This window comes from Anomaloglossus baeobatrachus, chromosome 2, assembly GCF_048569485.1.
Source record: "Anomaloglossus baeobatrachus isolate aAnoBae1 chromosome 2, aAnoBae1.hap1, whole genome shotgun sequence".
Taxonomy (NCBI): domain Eukaryota; kingdom Metazoa; phylum Chordata; class Amphibia; order Anura; family Aromobatidae; genus Anomaloglossus; species Anomaloglossus baeobatrachus.
Genome location: NC_134354.1, coordinates 37,751,159 through 37,761,123, shown reverse-complemented (window position 1 = coordinate 37,761,123; position 9,965 = coordinate 37,751,159).

The following is a 9,965-nucleotide window of genomic DNA, read 5'->3' as shown; positions in this document are numbered from 1 at the left end:
ACTTCCATCATGGCTTATCAAAACAGAATGGCTTTGGATATGATCCTTGCAGAGAAAGGTGGAGTCTGTAAAATGGTGGGGGATGTTTGTTGCACATATATACCAGATAATACTGGAGTGGATGGGAAGGTCACCTTAGCTATAAAGAAACTTACTACACTGTCTGAAGAATTAAAGAAAAATTCAGGAGTGACCGACCCTTGGGGAGATTATTTTGGATGGACGAGTTCTTTTAAAGGCTGGTTGATCCAGATAGGGACCGCCTTAAGTATAGTATTAGTTATGTTATTAGCCATTCTGGTTTGTGTAATTCCGTGTTTGAAGAAAATATTTTCCAAAACAGCTGAAGTAACATTAGGAGGGACCTTTCCTTTACTCGAAACAGAAGACCTAGATATGACAGACGACATGCCCATAAAGACCAACACGACCCTCTCCCCCAGTTACAAAACGATTCTGCTAGAATAAACTGTTAGAAGAGAGGAATTAGAGAACCTTGGTACATGGGAAAGTCCAACTACAAAGGGTGAGGACTCGCCTAGGAGTCCTTGGTCTCAAACCGGTGAAAAAAACCACTTCCCCTTTCCGCCCATGCCTCAACGTTCCGTTAGGCAGGTTTTCCGATAAGTCTTTCTACCTCTCTTCCTAAGGGAACACAGTACCCTTAGAATTTAGAAATGGCAGAAGTAAGTCTTTAGGGGGGACTGTTGAGGATAAAGAATTGAGTATCCAAAAATACTTAATTCAGCCATTTCATAGACTCAGGTATATAGTTTAGTAAGATGTAAACTAACACACATATCTATGCATGTCTTTGTTCTCTTTTATTCTTTTACTAATACGTTTATATAAGTATATTGCATATTCAGTGTATTTTCCTTAGACTCAGTATATACTAGGATATATATATATATATAGCTTGAAGATGGCTGCTATTTCCTGTCCTACACCCAAGACAGATGGACAAAAGAAATTCCTGGAGCCTGGACTGACCAATCCAAGGGGGATATGCAGATCTCTCTACGTCATGAAGCCCTGACCTACGATACTTGATTGGACTAAAACTTTTGTTTACACCCCTTTTACTTCGTGGTCTAATTGTCCGAGAATAAAGATTTTCAGTCTTGCCTCAGCCTTGGTCGTGAGAGGAAGAGTTATAATTGATTCCAATTAATTATCATTCTTTTTCGCCGTGCACAAACGACATTTTAATTCGGAACAACGATCAGATCGAGGGATCACTTGTATCCCACAAACCTCAACAGAACAATCACTAAAACAATGTTAGCTGCTCCTTTTAAGGCAGGAATGCAATGATGCTAAAATGTGTTTTGGGGGTTAAAGTTCATTTTCTTAGCCAATATTGACTTTGCAAGTAATTGCTGTTAAGCTGATTACTCTTTATGACATTCTGGAGTATATGCAAATTGCTATTAGAAAAACTTAAGCAGTAGACTTTGTAAAAATTAATATTTGTAGCATTCTCAAAACTTTTGGCCATGACTGTACTTCTATTTAAAAATATCTGCCCTACGCTGTGACCCAGAATAAATAATGGCCCCTCACTGTGTTCTCTGCACAAAATATGACCCACACACTGCCCCTCTTATCTTACATGCCCCACACACTCCCTCTCCTTTCCATACTACTCTTCACACTGTGCTCTCATTGTATCACCCTATACTGCTTAGTCTTTATACTGTGCCCTCTCATTCCACCCCCTCCTTGCTATGGCCTCACACTGTCCTCCAATTCTGCCCCCTCTCCATACCACGTCCCTCCACTACCCAGTCTCTATTCTGTGCCCCCTCACATTTTTCTCATCCCTTACTGTCTTCCTCACTACCTCCTGCGTGTCCATATACTTTTCCACTTCACTCCCCATCCTGCCCACTTGCTCCTCATACCATGTCACTCTTTATTCTGTGTCCTCAAAATTTTTTCCCCATTTGCTCCCCATACCATGTCTGTATATGTCACCCCTCCCTCTAGCCATACATCATCCCTACCCTCCCTCTCCCCATACATCACCTCTCACCCTCCCTCTCCCCGTACATCACCCCTCACCCTTCCTCTCCCCATACATCACCCCTCACCCTTCCTCTCCCCATACATTAACCCTCCCCCTCCCTCTCCCCATACATCACCCCTAACCCTTCCTCTCCCCATACATTAACCCTCCCCCTCCCTCTCCCCATACATCACCCCTCACCCTCCTTCTCCCCATACATCACCCCCCACCCTTCCTCTCCCCATACATCACCCCTCACCCTCCCTCTCCCCATACATCACCACTCACCCTCCCTCTCTCCATACATCACCACTCACCCTCCCTCTCTCCATACATCACCACTCACCCTCCCTCTCCCCATACATCACCCCTCACCCTCCCTCTCCCCATACATCACCACTCACCCTACCTCTCCCTATACATCACCCCTCATCCTCCCTCTCCCCATACATCACCCCTCACCCTCCCTCTCCCCATACATCACGCCTCACCCTCCCTCTCCCCATACATCACCCCTCACCCTCCCTATACATCACCCCTCACCCTCCCTCTCCCCATACATCACCACTCACCCTCCCTCTCCCCATACATCACCCCTCACCCCCCCTCTTCCCATACAACACCCCTCACCCATCCTGTCCCCATACATCACCCCTCACCCTCCCTCTCCCCATACATCACCCCTCACCCTCCCTCTCCCCATACAACACCCCTCACCCTCCCTCTCCCCATACATCACCCCGCATCCTCCCTCTACACATAAATCACCCCGCATCCTCCCTCTACACATACATCACCTCGCATCCTCCCTCTCCCCATACATCACCTCGTATCCTCCCTCTCCTCATACATCACCCCGCATCCTCCCTCTCCCCATACATCACCCCACATCCTCCCTCTCCCCATACATTAACACTCCCCCTCCCTCTCCCCATACATCATCCCTCACCCTCCCTCTCCCCATACATCACCCCTAACTTTCCCTCTCCCCATACATCACCCCTCACCCTCCTTTTCCCCATACATCACCCCTCACCCTACCTCTCCCTACACATCACCCCTCATCCTCCCTCTCCCCATACATCACCCCTCACCCTCCATCTCCCCATACATCACCCCTCACCCTCCCTCTCCCCATACATCACCCCTCACCCTCCCTATACATCACCCCTCACCCTCCCTCTCCCCATACATCACCCCTCACCCATCCTCTCCCCATACATCACCCCTTACCCTCCATCTCACCATACATCACCCCCCATCCTCCCTCTCCCCATACATCACCCCTCACCCTCCCTCTCCCCATACATCACCCCTCACCCATCCTCTCCCCATACATCACCCCTTACCCTCCATCTCACCATACATCACCCCCCATCCTTCCTCTCCCCATACATCACCCCTCACCCTCCCTCTCCCCATACATTAACCCTCCCCCTCCCTCTCCCCATACATCACCCCTCACCCTCCTTCTCCCCATACATCACCCCCCACCCTTCCTCTCCCCATACATCACCCCTCACCCATACAAAACCCCTCACCCTCCATCTCCCCATACATCACCCCCCACCCTTCCTCTCCCCATACATCACCCCTCACCCTTCCTCTCCCCATACATTAACCCTCCCCCTCCCTCTCCCCATACATCACCCCTCGCCCTCCTTCTCCCCATACATCACCCCGCATTCTTCCTCTCCCCATACATCACCCTGCATCCTTCCTCTCCCATTACACCACCCCGCATCCTGTCTCTCCCCATACATCACCCCTCATCATTTCTCTCCCCAAATATCACCCCTCATCATTTCTCTCCCCATACATCATCCCTCATTATTTCTCTCCCCATACATCACCCCTCATCATTTCTCTCCCCATAGATCATCCCTCATCATTTCTCTCCCCATACATCACCCCTCATCATTTCTCTCCCCATACATCATCCTTCATCAATTCTCTCCCCATACATAATCCCTTATCAATTCTCTTCCCATACATCATCCCTCATCATTTCTCTCCCCATACTGTGCCCAAAGATGCTTCCCCCTCCCCAACTTCTCTTCCCACCATACTGTCAAAAGATCGTTACCCCTCACCCCTACTGTGTCTATAGATACTGCTCCCTTCCCATCCTCTCTTCTCCTTATTGTCTTTAGATACTGCCCCTCCCCAACCTCTATCCCCTCATAATGTGTCCATTGATAGTTAACTCTCCACACCCTCTGTCCCCCCATTCCGTGTGCATAGATACCTCCCCCCTCACCCCATAATGTTCCTCCGTCCGTGTCTTCAGCTCCACAGTTGAGCACTTATCAGCGCTCTCTGCCGCCTCTGCGCTGCGGCCCTGACTTCCGGGTCAGCAGTGTGATCAGCTGACCTAATCACAGTACAGCCGTCGCTCTGACCCGGAAGTCAGCGCCGGCGTCACCGCTCCAATTGTCCTTGCGTCTGACAGATGCAAGGACAATTGAGCAGTGGGAGCTGCGTGCTGCAGCGCTGCCGTTTATATAAGTGCGGCTGTCAGCGTGACAGCTGCGCTCAGAATAGCGGCTCCCACTGCAGAGCGGCAAACGCAGCCCCCGGGGAAACTTTCACAGCGCAGCATCAGGCAGCCCGATAGCGCCCCCTGACAGCTGCGCCCGGGGCAGATGTGTGGTGCCCCAGGACCTGGTCGCCACAACAGCATTGCCCTTCCAAAGGGTTACTGCTGAGCCTGGAGGTAATTGGGAGGTCTATTGGCCAGCAAGTTTAACATCCAACGCAGTTCTCCCAACGGCCAGCAGGGGGAGCTCTGAACCTGGAATTCCAGGGAGCATTCCTCAAGTCTGACCTGAGGGAGGAAGTAGTGGTCAGTCTGTAGAGAGAAGTGATAGCGAGCAGACGCAGAGTGTGCTGTCCTGTGGATCTGGGGCCTAGAGCTGGAGCAGCTTGGCCCAGGGACGCAGGAGTAGCAGAGAGGCAGAGAAGAGACTCGGACATCGGAGTCTGTGGCCACCAGGGCTTAAAATATTCCCTGGTAGCCGAATCCGAAGGGCAGGAGAGCTGCAAGCACCTGGCCCATAAACAGCCCGAAGGTACAGCTGCAGCATCAGGGCCCGGTGAGGACTCCAGCAGAGAAGCACCAGAGAGGGCCTGCGCAGCCTACCACAGAGGGAAAGGGACGTACCACCGGTCCCAGCAGCAAGAGGGCTATTGCTAGATCCATAGAGCAGGGTCCTATCATAGTAAAGAAAAGAACAGGAGTAGGCCTCATACTCAGCTGGCCAGAGAGATCACCCCAAGTACTTCCAGGCCGACCGGATCCCCTTCACCACCTGTGACGGTCTCCCAGGACTGGACTGTTCTTAAAGTAAAAGAGGAGAAGGTAAAGAGACTGTTGTTTGTGCCTGGTTCTTTCATTGCCTGTCGGCCCTGCACCGTGTTATCCACACAACACCATAGACTTTCACGAGCACCAACTGTGCCCCGGGGCACCGCTCCACCTGTGGGGAGCAGTACCACCATTGCTGCCATTACATCACCCCGGAGGTCTCATACAGCAGCGGCGGCCTAATAGCCGCATACCACAGGTGGCGTCACGAACACAAACTTTAATTCATCAGCCATATTTAACTGACACCCACCAGGGCCACGGAGTCAGGCCCCGCCACCACTGACTACCTCTGGACTAATCCGGCCCGGCACCGGGTGTCCCATAGCCCTGGGGTGGGCGAGTCAGATGCCTCACAAGGCCTCTTCTAGATACGCCTCTGCCATACGTAGCAATGTACCACCCCCCCTCCCTTCGAGACCACTGTCTCCCAAAGCCATCCAAATATGCCTATAGACAATGATAGTCTTGTGACTTTTAGAAGCTAGTAATCTAGCTGAAGTATACAAATAATGGGGTACTTAGCGTGTGGCTGGTAATCCCGATATGTTTCCCCCCAATTATTATTTGGGGTTGATAATGATCGCTGAGTCCCAGTGTTCCTGCTAATGAAAGGGGGTGGGGAGGGCAACACTTATGTCTTTATAGGACTTAGAACGCTACAAGGGCTCATTGGTTTGACCAACATACGAAGGAGGGGAGGGGCAGGTCCAAATCTTGTATCAGGGCAATTCGGACTAGTTACACCACTAGCTATATGCATCTGCTGACTTTATGGACAGGACCAAGCGCTGTATGGAGAATGGCTGAACCGAACCCACAGCAGGGCTGCAATAGTGCAGTCATGGATTTACTCAGATCATTACATATATGTGAAGGGGAGCAGAAGGACATGTGAGCCCCCGGGCAGTCATGTGGATGGTCGGCACCGCAGGTCTTGTGTGACCTGCAGGATACGGTATAAGATCTATTATAAGTCACATACATTATTATAAGGCCATAACCTGGTGACTTTCTATTTTTAAGCTTTGTTCCTCCCTTCTTTCTAGAAGTATAGCAGTTTATAATTTTTTTCTAGACATAACCACAGGAAAGTGTCACACAGAGTTTTGCTCAAAACTTGCCAAGTGTCATGGCGTCATCAGACACTGTTCACACTACAGTTTCTGACACTCCGCACTATAGTTTCTCTGGTGTTTCTGAGTTAGGCTGGTGTCATACTTGTGAGTGACTCTTGCGTAACTTGCGCAAGTCTCGCATCGGCATCACCCGGCACGGTCGCACATTCTCCTGACATGAGCGGGTCAGCTGCATGTATCTCTATGCAGCTAAGATGCTCCTGTTCAGAGAGCATCAGGCTGTTCCGGGTGATGCAATGTGAGTCTCGCGCAAGTCACTCATAAGTGTGACTCCAGCCTTTCACAGGCATGCTCGGGCGTCAACCAGCTGCGTGCTCATTAATGGTCAGGCTAGCAAGATTTAAACTCTGCTAGCCTGTTGGTTACCTCTGGGATCACGTTTTTGGAAACCTATGATAGTTACTTCCTACCTTTTTAAAATGGTAGAAGCTGTCTATCCATGCCAACTATAGTCTTATACTTTGTTGGTCTGTGTGCTGTTGTATCCCAGTCCTGCTCATGACTGTGCTGCTTTGCACTTGGTGTTGTTGTGGAGAAACCCGTTGTTTACTCCCTGCTCCTATGCCCTTATTGTCTTATACCTCTCTGTGAGCACATTATGAGATATGGTTTCGATTTTCCCTGTTTGTCTATCTCTGATGGTTTAATGTCGCTCCTGTCCCTGCCCTCCTCAGGGTAGGGGGTTGGAGGTATAAGATCAGGGCTGGTCAGGATGGCGGCTCAGGTATCCTCACCTTCAGCTGTAACTCTGAGATAAGAGATAGCTAGTGATCCCTAGCCTGAAGGCCAGTCTAGGAGCCTCTGTCCCCTGCACTCTCCCCCATCATCATGACAGAAAGTTGTTTTTTTTTTGTGCGGGCAGGTTGTAGTTTTGAATAGTGGCATTAATTTTACCATATATTTTGCTGAAAAATAGGAAAAATAAAATGTAGAATGATGGTGAAAATGGTGAGAAACCTTATTCCGCCATTGTTTTTTTCTTCTTGTATTTACAGTGTTTATTGTGAAGTATAAATGACCTGGCAACATGATTCTACAGGCCGGACAGATTACAGCGATACTAAACGTTTATTGTTTTGATATATCTACAGCAGGTGAAATAAGTATTGAATACACATCAACAATTTTCTAAGTAAATGTATTTCTAAAGTTGCTATTGACATGAATTTCTCACCAGATGTCGGTGACAACCCATCAAATCCACACGGGCAAAGGAATCCAACCCTAGATGTTCATAAATAAATAATCTAACCCTTTAAAAGTCAATTATACTGTGACGCCCTGGCCTTTCAGGTCATCACAAGGGTGCCGTGCAACCTGCCCTTCTGCATGGTACCAGATCCTCCTTGGTTACGGGTCCTGTCAATTAGGTGTTGCTACCAACAGGTGTTTATAAATCCTGAGGAACACTCTGCACCACACCCACCAACCACCCATTGGGCAGCCTGAGGGGAATAGGCCACCCAGATGGAGGGATGGAAGAAGGTGAGCAGAGATGTCAGTAGTTGAGTAGAGTTGAGCAGTGAGACAGCGGTGACAGGATAGGTCACGCTGTGGAGCTGGGCTCCTGTACCCGTCCCAGGTGCCAGACGTTAGCCTGGTCAGAAGGAGCTGGAACCCCGGTCGCAGGGGATAGTGACAGGGGGTTTGGTGCTGCTACAGAGAGCAGGCCGGCTGCCTTGTGCTACAACCGGGCAGGGGCCAGGGCACGACGGGGTACGCGTATCCTAGGCTGGGAAGAAGCTTCACGCAGCCCAGTAATTCACCCGACGGGAATGGAGTCTTCAGGAACCATTCCCCAGCCGCTCCAGAATCGGGGTACTAGTGCAACGAGGGGGATAGGACATCCCACAACCATCCAGAAAATCCCAATCGGAACCCTGAGACAGGCTCACCTTGCTAGCCACGCAAGTGAGCGGGACCCGAGTAGTCTTAGGCGAAAGGGATTTTCACATGTATCATCTATTTAATTCATTTTATATTTTGATCTTTGCTGCACAGCGGGAAACAAAGGACCAAAGAATGGTCCTGAACGATTTGTAGCGATCAGCAACTTCACAGCAGGGGCCAGGTCGCTGATGTGTTTCACACACTGCAATGTCGCTGGGGAGGTCGCTATAACGTCACAAAACCGGTGACGTTACAGCGATGTCGTTTGCGATGTTGCAGTGTGTAAAGCCACCTAGAGGCATGAGTATTATGGATGTCAGCTCTGCCGTCCCATTGAGCTGAGTCTGTGGGATCTCTTCCAGTTATCATCTGTTCTAGGTGATTACATGGCTAATTAGCATTCTGACAATGGTCAGGCCGTTGCTAATTGTAAATTTGCTCAAGTGATGTGTGTTTCTCTGAGTTTTGGTCTCCATTGCAGATCTTGGATTCACCCATTTGACTTTGTATTGAGCCGTTACCTTCCTGATACTTTGACCTCGGACAGTGACCGGACTAATCTTTTGTCTTTTCCCTTTGTCTATTACGATCCCTCTTGGTACTGACCCTGAACCTCTTCACTATCCTCCCTCACGGCACGTCTGTTAGTAGTGACTGGTGTCACAGGGGGCTTTTCATTTTTGTTCTCTTTACAGCATTTATCATGTATTTCATTCATTTTATATTTTGATCGGTAAAACATTTATAGACAATAACAAATATTCCTTTTTATTTTTTTTTAAATGAGTAAAGAGAAGATAATTCAACATCCTTTCTTTTTTTAACTTTTAAAACAACGTTTTTTAAATGTATTTGTTTTTTATTGTTTTTGTGGATATGACCTTTATGTATAATAATTGCTTTTAAAGCACCTGTAACAACCAGAACTACAAAATGTAGACATTATTTCTCGTGAGTAATTAATAATATAAAAAACTCAAACAATGCACCAGTAAGGCATTTCTTTCTTCCTCCCGCCCTCCAAAAACAGATTTAAAATTAATCAAAATGTCTGCTGTACCCAAAATAACACCAATGAAAAGTGAATACAAGTTATCACCACATTACATGCACTCTGTGCTCTTAAGTGGGTGACTGTACAATACTTATCCATGGAGATACAAAATATATCTACTACTACTAGTATATGATGGTGAATGGTCCAGTTTATTACTGGTAAAAATAATCTTAGGTTCCGCTGTAGCACTAGTGGTGTGAGCTCCACCGAGGGCCATTTTCGAGGCAACATGTCATCCAGAAATGCTGGTCCGCGGTCATATTATTGACTCCTGGTAGGATTTTCATGGTCTGAAAAGAATGTGTTCTGTTATTGTGCCTGTTAGGCTGTCTGTGGGAGTGTAACACCCTCAGTGGTGCTCAAACCAAAATTCGTCACAAATTCCAATCATCTTAAAAGAAAGAAAAGGTTGGTAAGAGGTTGGGACCTGTTGAAACGTGAGGACACGCGCAAACGGCCGCCATCGTCCACAGCACCCCACATTCTCCTTCCCACTGACTT